We start from the raw sequence: 9,056 nt of genomic DNA on the forward strand, positions 1-9,056 counted from the left end.
CTTTTTATCGTTTTCGTTCCGCACAAAATCGTAACGGTCGTGGAAGATTAATAAACGACGTGAATCATTACTTAACACAAAACCCTTAAAAGGAACAGGACGCTAATTACTTTTCAGACCTTTGTTCACTACTGACTGAGAAAGGGAAGGAGAGAGGGAGGAGAGAAGGAAGGAAGGAGATAGGGAGTAGAAAAGAGAGGAAGGATGGAGAGAGAGGGAGGAGAAAAGGAAGGAAGGAGGCTGAGATTGAGAAAAGAGAGAGAGAGAGAGAGGAAGGACAAAATAAATGAAGGAAAGAGAGAGAGGGAGTAGAAAAGGAAGGAAGAAGGGAGATAGGAAGAAGAATGGAAGGAAGGAGGCAGAGATTGAGGAGAAAAGATAGGAGAGAGAGAGAGAGAGAGAGAGAGAGAGAGAGAGAGAGAGAGAGAGAGAGAGAGAGAGAGAGAGAGAGAGAGAGAGAGAGAGAGAGAGAGAGAGAGAGAGAGAGAGAGAGAGAGAGAGAGAGAGAGAGAGAGAGAGAGAGAGAGAGTACAGCAGGGTAGACTCAACACACCATCCATTAGCAAGGCACAAAACATACCATTACCTTTACATTTACCTGTTAATTAAGTTTACCTTCCATACACCTGTCTATTGCACAACACCTTTACTTTCCCCTCTCTTGCGCGTATCATTTATCTCGCGCTCCTCCTGTTGTTTATCTTCCTATCATTCCTTCACTGCTCACTTCCACATAAATATTATCATTCCCTCCCTTTCCCGTTTTTCTCTTCTCTCTTCTCTAATGTACCTTTCTCCATATCTAATCCTCCCTCTTTCTTTACTTCCTCCTCGCCTTGTTTTTCTAATTTTTCTAGTCTTTTTATCTTCCTTTCTCAACATTGCATTTTCCTTTTTTTTTCATCCCCTGCCTTTCTTCCCTTTTGTACCTTTCATATTCACCTCCTTGTCTCTCCTTTCAGTTCCCTATCCTTTCCATTTTCATCTTACTTTTTTCTCCTTTTTCATCAGTAATCTCTTTTCTTTCGCTCCTTTTTGCCCATCTTCTCTTCTCCGTCTTTACCTTCCAACTCTTACCAACCAGTTCCCCCCTTCCCATTTACTCCTCTTTCGCTTTTCTCCCTTCCTTCTTTTTCTTCCAACTCCTTTTCATTCTTTCTCCTTACATAAGTCCGTACCGCTTTTCCCCAGTTCCATTTTTTTAAGACTTTCGAGATGGGCTGTGGCGCCTTTACCTAGTACCATCAATACATCACCCCATCACTTATCTCCCCTCCTCTATTCTTACTCCTCTTTTTTTCATCTTCCTCCACTCCCACTCCCCCTTCAGCATCCCCCTTCCTCCCATCACATAAGAACATAAGAACATAAGAACATAAGAACGCAGGAGTCTGCAAGAGGCCGGTAGGCCTGTACGAGGCAGCTCCTTTGACCCTAAGCTCCCGTGTATCTAACCCCACCTAATATCGCTGTCCATGAATTTATCTAGTCTATTTTTGAATGTGACAATTGTATTGGCACTCACCACCTGACTGCTAAGCCTATTCCACTCATCCACCACCCTATTAGTAAACCAATTTTTGCCTATGTCCCTGTTGAATCTGAATTTATCCAGTTTAAACCCGTTACTTCGTGTCCTACCCGGTTCTCTTACCAACAAAACATTATGAATGTCTCCCTTATTAAAGCCCTTCATCCATTTATAAACCTCGATCATGTCTCCACGCACCCTTCGCCTTTCTAGAGAATGCAAGTTTAACTGTTTGAGTCTGCCCCATAAACCGTTCATTGCGCCATTATTCGCGGAAGCCCCTTAGTGATGGTCTTGAGATTAGTACCCATTGATCTTGCGGCCTTGAGTCATTTCCTCGGAGGCTGATGGCGGGATTAGTATGTGCGAAGGAGATGAGAGACAGACAGACAGACAGACAGACAGACAGACAGACAGACGGACAGACAATCAGACAGTCAGACAAACAGAAAGACGGAGATAGAGAGGAAGAAAGAGAGCAAGAAAGCACTAAAGAACAAGGTAGGGAGAGAATAAATAAATAGAGAAAAAAGAAAAAAAGAAGGAAAGACAGACAGACAGAAGCACAAATAGACGGACAGACAAACAGACAATGACAGAGAAAGAAAGACAGCAATCAAGCAAACAAACAAGCAAACAAGAAAGAACGAACGAAAAAGAAAAACAAAGATAAGAAGAGAAAGAATAAAGAAAGAAAAAAAAGAAGGGAAGAAAAAAAAACCCGAACGAGAAAGAAAAAAAGAAAGACAAAGATCACGTTAAAGACTTAAAAGCTTATGAGAAAGATAGTTTAGTAAAGAAAAACTCAAAATGATGTGTCAAAAAAGAAAGAAGATAAGCTATTAACATATAAGTGAAAAAATTAGGAGGTGAGAGTAATTGAATGTTAGTAAAGATGAGAGGTAATAAGATAGAGATAAAGAAGAGGAGGAGGAGGAGGAGGAAGGGGAGGAGGAAACTGACGAGAGAGGGACCATGTAAGAAAATGATGGGATGGGCGAAATGGAGGAGCAGTGAAATATGTGATGGGAAAGAGATAGAGAGAAGGAGGGAGAGAGAGGGAAGGAGAGAAGGAGGGAGGAAGAAGTGAATCGGGAGGAGAACGGATGGGTTTGGTAGGAAGAGGAAGGGAAGGAGTGGGGAGGGAAGAGTGATGGAAGGAAATGGAGGAATGCTGGGGAGGAAATGGAGGAGTTGATGGGAGGTGGACCTTTCCATAACAAGTACTCAACGTGTTATGGAGGTACAGGAAGGAGGAGGGAGGAGTTAGGTGGGTGGGTAGGTTCTGTAGGTTAGAAGGTAAGGAGATAGAGAGTAAAGAAAGGAGGAAAGGAGAGAAAGAAGGAAGGGAGGGCGGTAGGAAGGAAAGAAGAAAGGAAGGAAGGAAGGATAGAAAGAATGAATGAATGAAGGCTAGAAGTGAGTAAGTAGGGAAGGAAGGAAGGAAGGAAGGATAGAAAGAATGAATGAATGAAAGCAAAAAGCGAGTAAGGAAGGAAGAAAAGGAAGGAAGGAAGGAAGGAAAAAGGAAGGAAGGGAAGGAAAGAAGGAAGATAGAAGCAAAGAAAGGATGAAAGTAAGGAAGATAATAAAATGTGAACGAAAGGAAGGTAGGGAGGGAGAGAAAAACGGAGATGTAGGAGGGAAGGAATGAAAAGAGGGAGTGGAAAGTGGTCAGTGATGTCGCTTTTGTTGTTGTTATTGTTAGTGTTGATATATTGTTGACACATTTCACTCGTTTTCCATTTCTTTGCTATACTTTCATCCATTCCTTTCGTACTGACCTCAACACCGTCCCACACACACCAGCAGTATCGGAAAAATATAGTCTTTTTTTATTTTGTTTCATATATATTGATCTTCTTCGTTCGATTATAAATAAGTTGTTGCCGGTCATAAGTAATAACAGATTTTTAGGTCACTTTCAGTAACGTAATTTGTTCTGTTTTAATCGGTTCAACGTACTACGAGGGATGTCAACAATTCAGTACTAAAAATAATATAAAAAGCAGATAGACTGATACAAACATACAAATATATAATACTATTTTAAGCCAATCTTTTTTTTAGCTCTCAACCCTACTCCCCCCCCTCACGCACACCCTCACACACACACACACATACATACATACATTCACACACACACACACACACACACACACACACACACACACACACACTGACTAGCAATTCACTCGGGTCAAGGGCTCATGAATCACCAGCTGTCGGCGATACATTCTCTCTCTCTCTCTCTCTCTCTCTCTCTGTGTGTGTGTGTGTGTGTGTGTGTGTGTGTGTGTGTGTGTGTGTTTGCGTGTGTGTGCGTGTGTGTGTGTGTTATTTTCGGTTTTCCTATTTTTTTGCCGTTGTAAGTGACCCGCGTGAATGGTACGGATCTGTGGAGAATAAAGGGGAAAGGTGTGTGACCGTGACAAAACCATAGAATTCCCTATTTGATTTTTGTATGAGTATTTTTTTATTCAGTTTCATATGAAGGGATCTTGCCAAATGAATAAGACTATTAGGGTTATTTTTATGTTAGGCTCAAAGTAAAGCGCCGGAATTGTTTCATGATGGGGCCTGTTGGTCGGACCTGTCCCGTTAGCGGCGCAGGTAATTGCTTTTATAGTGACGTCATTCTTGCTTGGCTTATGCTGCTCCCCGAAGAGAGCTTAGCTTGAGTCCGGGTTGATAGGTGGTCATCAGAACAGCACTGATTGTATTATTTGCATTATTGTTTGTTGTATATATTTTGGTGTGTTGTGTATTTCATCAAGATATGTTCTGCTATTATTTGCGTTATAAGTTTAATTGGTAGTTTCTCATATTGTGCGTTTTATTATTTAACTCGTTTTTTTTTTTTTTTTTATCCGAGGAAGCGTGATGCACTTGTCTTGTCTACTCTGTTGTTGTGAATCTTTTGTGCCTCTTTTAGCCCGGTAGCAGCAGGGATCATGTTTCTTAATGGTCCCTCTAAACGAGAAAAATGAGAACAAATCATCACTCACACAAACCATTTCAAAATATATATCTAAGCATTTGTGATCAGATTATGTATCATCTATTTTGGGGAAGTTTATATCATGGCACAAATTTGGCCCGTCACTGCTACACGGTAAAGCCACAAATTTGGCCCGTCGCTGTTACACGGTACAGCCACAAATTTGGCCCGTCACTGCTACACGGTAAAGCCACAAATTTGGCCCGTCGCTGCTACACGGTACAGCCACAAATTTGGCCCGTCGCTGCTACACGGTACAGCCACAAATTTGGCCCGTCGCTGCTACACGGTAAAGCCACAAATTTGGCCCGTCGCTGCTACACGGTAAAGCCACAAATTTGGCCCGTCGCTGCTACACGGTACAGCCACAAATTTGGCCCGTCACTGCTACACGGTAAAGCCACAAATTTGGCCTGTCGCTGCTACACGGTAAAGCCACAAATTTGGCCCGTCGCTGCTACACGGTAAAGCCACAAATTTGGCCTGTCGCTGCTACACGGTAAAGCCACAAATTTGGCCCGTCGCTGCTACACGGTAAAGCCACAAATTTGGCCCGTCGCTGCTACACGGTAAAGCCACAAATTTGGCCCGTCGCTGCTACACGGTAAAGCCACAAATTTGGCCTGTCGCTGCTACACGGTAAAGCCACAAATTTGGCCCGTCGCTGCAACAGGGTTAAATCTTTCATCAATTTCATCCACTCCGTCAAAACAGAGCCCACCAGAGAGCAGTAGCTTCGCCATGGCTGCCAGGACGCGCTCCGACACGCTATTCCCTAATCATGAGTTGTGACGCTTTCCCTGGACACATGTTTTCGGCCACCGGGATATGGAATGCAATCAAATGCGCTTTTTCCATCAACACGTTAAAAGTGATTAATGATTATCGAAAAAAATTAATGACCTAACTACCCACGTTATGTTGTTAAAAAAACGGGATGTGTAGATAGTTATCATTTTCTTTGACACACGAGATAGAGATAGTAAGTAGATATATAGATAGATAAATATATAGAGATAGAGAGAGACAGACATGGATATATAGATAGATAGATAGATTGATAAATAGATAGATAGACAGAATAATAGTTAGATACATATAGATAGATAAAAAGATAGAAATGCATATATAGACAGATAGACAGATGGATAGATTAATAGATAGATAGATGGAGTGTTAGGCATACATACATACATACAGACAGACAGAAAGACAGACAGACAGACAGACAGAGTAGACGCAAGACAATACCACCTGGCTGTAAAGTGAGCCTGCCTTCTATTTAATTAACGAATCACTTATGTACTTTTCCTTTGTCTTAGCACGACCTAGACATTTCCTATTCATTAAACGCATAAAAAGGAGAGAAAAAACAGCCGGGTATCCCTTCAACCGTTAATTATTTCCAGGTTACGTTTTCTTTTCCCTCTCGTAAAGTTTGAGCAAGTACTCTTTACCTCCCTTTTTATTTTTATTTTTACTGCCGTCCCTGTTTGCTCGGTTTCGTAATCTCTATTTTTTTTCCCTCTCTTGAACTCTCCTTTTTTATCTTGCTCATGTAACCAGTTCTCAACGTTTCTTTGTTGTGTGCGTGTGGTTTTTTTCCACTCTTTCCTTTTTTCTTTTTCGTATTTGTCCGCTTTTTTCAACTTGCCTGGTTTCGTATTCTACTGTTTTATCCTCAGCTCTTTTTTTATCAGAGCTAACTCTCAACCTTTTTTTTTTTGTATGGTCCCTTTTAACTCCTTTCTGCCTTGCCTTTTCTCCCAATTGTCTACATTTTCACTTTGTCTTGTTTCGTAACGTTTCTTTTTTCTAATCTTCAAATCTACTTTTTATGCCACTCTTTACTTCTGTCTATTATGGGAGCGGTGAGTAGCGGGCTTTTTTTTTTCTCTGCACTCTTTTCGTTGCCCTTGAGTCGTCTCCTTTGCTGAAAAAAAAGCGCATTGAAGTACCTCTTAATTTTTATTTTATTTCTATGCCCCCTTTTTAAACATTCTCTAGCTTTGCCTTTTCCTTATTTCTCCACTTTTTCAACTTTCCTCGTTTCGTAATCTCTTTCTTTTTTCAATCTTCATCTTTACTTTTTTGTGCTCATTGAATTACCTCTCAATTTTTATTCTATTTGTGTGTTTCTTTTTCTCCTCTCCAGCTTTTTCTCTTCCTTATTTGTCCACTTTTTCAAGTTGCCTCGTTTCGTAATCTGTATCTTTTATCATCAGCACTACTTTTTTTTGTTGCTTATAACCATACTCAATTTTTTTTCTATATATGTATCCTCCCTTTTTTCTCCTCCTTTACTTCATTTGTCTGTATTTTCAGCTTGCTTGGTTTCGTAATCTGCTTTAATTTTTCTCCTCTAGCTTTTTTTTATGCTCATTGAACTACCTCTCAACTTTTACTTTTTTGTGTCCTTCCTTTTTAGCTTTGCCTTTCCTCCATTTGTCTACTTTTTCAGCTAGTTCGGTTTCGTAATCTTCTTTTATTTTTCTCCTCTTGAGCTCAATTTTTTATGCTCACTCAACTACCTCTCAATTTTTATTCTATGTCTGTGCTTCCTTTTTCTCTTTTTTAGCTTTGCCTTTCCTCCATTTCTCTACCTTTTTTTCAGATTTTTGCTCATTCAACTACCTCCCAACTTTTATTTTCTTTGTTTACTTCTTTTTATCCCTCTTTTAAGGCTCTTTAGCTTTTCCTTTCCCCGAACTGTCTACTTCAATATTTTTGTGTGGGGTAGTCTCCTCTTTTTTCCCCTCTTCAGCTCTACCTTTTTCAGATTTGACCGTTCCTCAGGTTTTTTTTTTCTCTCTCCCCCGTTTTTTCTCTCCTCAAGGCTCTCTTCTTTTCAAACTTTTACTCCGTGGCATTTTCTCAGCAGCCCCTTCTCGAATTTTATGCGTCAAAAACCACTTGTTCCACTTGCTTTACTGTATTTTTTCCATATCTACATGTTTTGTTTTCTACTTTCTTTTTAGTTTGTGCGGTTTTTCATTTAGTTTGTGTCTTATGTATTTATTTGATTATTTATATTCATTTGTTATATATTTTTTGACAGTATTATGCCTTTTCTACTTCTTCCTGCTCCTCCTCCTTCTACTCTTTTTCTTCTTTCTCGTCCTTCTCTTCCTCGTCCTCCTCTTCTTCCTCGTCATTCTCCTCCTCCTCCTATAGTAGACAAAGCCGGCTGGTGATGTTGATGGTGTTGATAGTGGTGGTGTTAATGGTGCGTGGTGGTGATGATGGTATTGATGATGTTGCTGGTGTTTGTCGCGCTACTGATTGTGGAGTTGTTGTTGGTAGTGGTGACAGTGATGGTGGTGGTGGTGATGGTGTTGATAGGGATGACGTTGATGGTGATGATGGAAAAAGTGGTGGTGAGTGATAAAGAACTAACCTGCCATCTATATCGTGGTGGTGGTGGTGGTGGTGACAAAGATTGCGTTGCTGAAGATGATGGGAATGGTGGTTGTGGTGGTTGGGGAGGATAAAGAACTAAGCAACCAAGTACAGCGCGGTGGAGGTGATGGTGGTTGTGGTGGTGGAGAATTTTGAAGCCAGATTTATGCAGCGTCCGCGCCAAAACTTCCATCAGAAAGTGATTTTGTAACCATAAATTCGGATTCTTCTCGCCTATCCTCCTCCTCCTCCTCCTCCTCCTTCTCCTCCTCCTCTCCCTCTTTTCTCCCTGCTCCTAACCCCTCTCCCCCATCCCTCCCCTATGTCTACTTCTACTCCATTACTTCTTTTCACCGTACTAAAAATTTTGCCTCTTTCTACAACTACGTTTTATTTATCTATTTTTTTGGTTTATTGTTTTCTTAAGTAATCATTTTCATATTTCGACTTTTTTTCCGTTTTTCATTGTCTGTCTATTTGTATTTCCTTCATCTCCTCCTCCTCCTCTTCTTCTTGTGAGGCCGTCATCACCTCGCTTAATGTAAATATTATGTTTATATTATGTTTATTATTTTGTTCCCTGAGAGAGTTAATGACATCCGCTTCCTGGTTTTTCTCTTCTTCCTTCTCCTCTTATTCCTCGTTCTCTTCCTGCAACTCTTACTTTTCCTTCCCGTGCCTTGTTCTTCTCCTCTTCCTCGATCTTTTTCTCTATTCTTGTGTCTTATTCATGTTCCATTCTTTTACCTTCCATTTACGAGTATTATGTTCATTCGGCCCAACCAAATCGAAGTAGTCAGTCGTTTTTATTTCCTCTTGATGGCAAAACTCTCATTATTCCTTTATATTGTTTTCTATTTTATGCATTTTTGTCTCTTCATTCTCCCATTCTTTACCTTCCCTATTCTTCTGATGGTAGTTTTCCCATTATTCATTTACATGCTTTTGTTTTTATATCTGCTCCTCGTTTGTGTTACCTCTTTGTTTTCTCCTTTTACCCTTCTTTTACTTCATTGCTCCTCTGCTTCTCTGCCTTTTTCGTCTTTCTGATGTCTTCCGCAAACTACCATTTCTTTCTCTTGCTCCATTACCCTCATACATTTTTCATCGCATTTCCGGGTCGCC

The sequence above is a fragment of the Eriocheir sinensis genome, unplaced genomic scaffold (assembly GCF_024679095.1).
Source record: "Eriocheir sinensis breed Jianghai 21 unplaced genomic scaffold, ASM2467909v1 Scaffold417, whole genome shotgun sequence".
NCBI classification, from domain to species: domain Eukaryota; kingdom Metazoa; phylum Arthropoda; class Malacostraca; order Decapoda; family Varunidae; genus Eriocheir; species Eriocheir sinensis.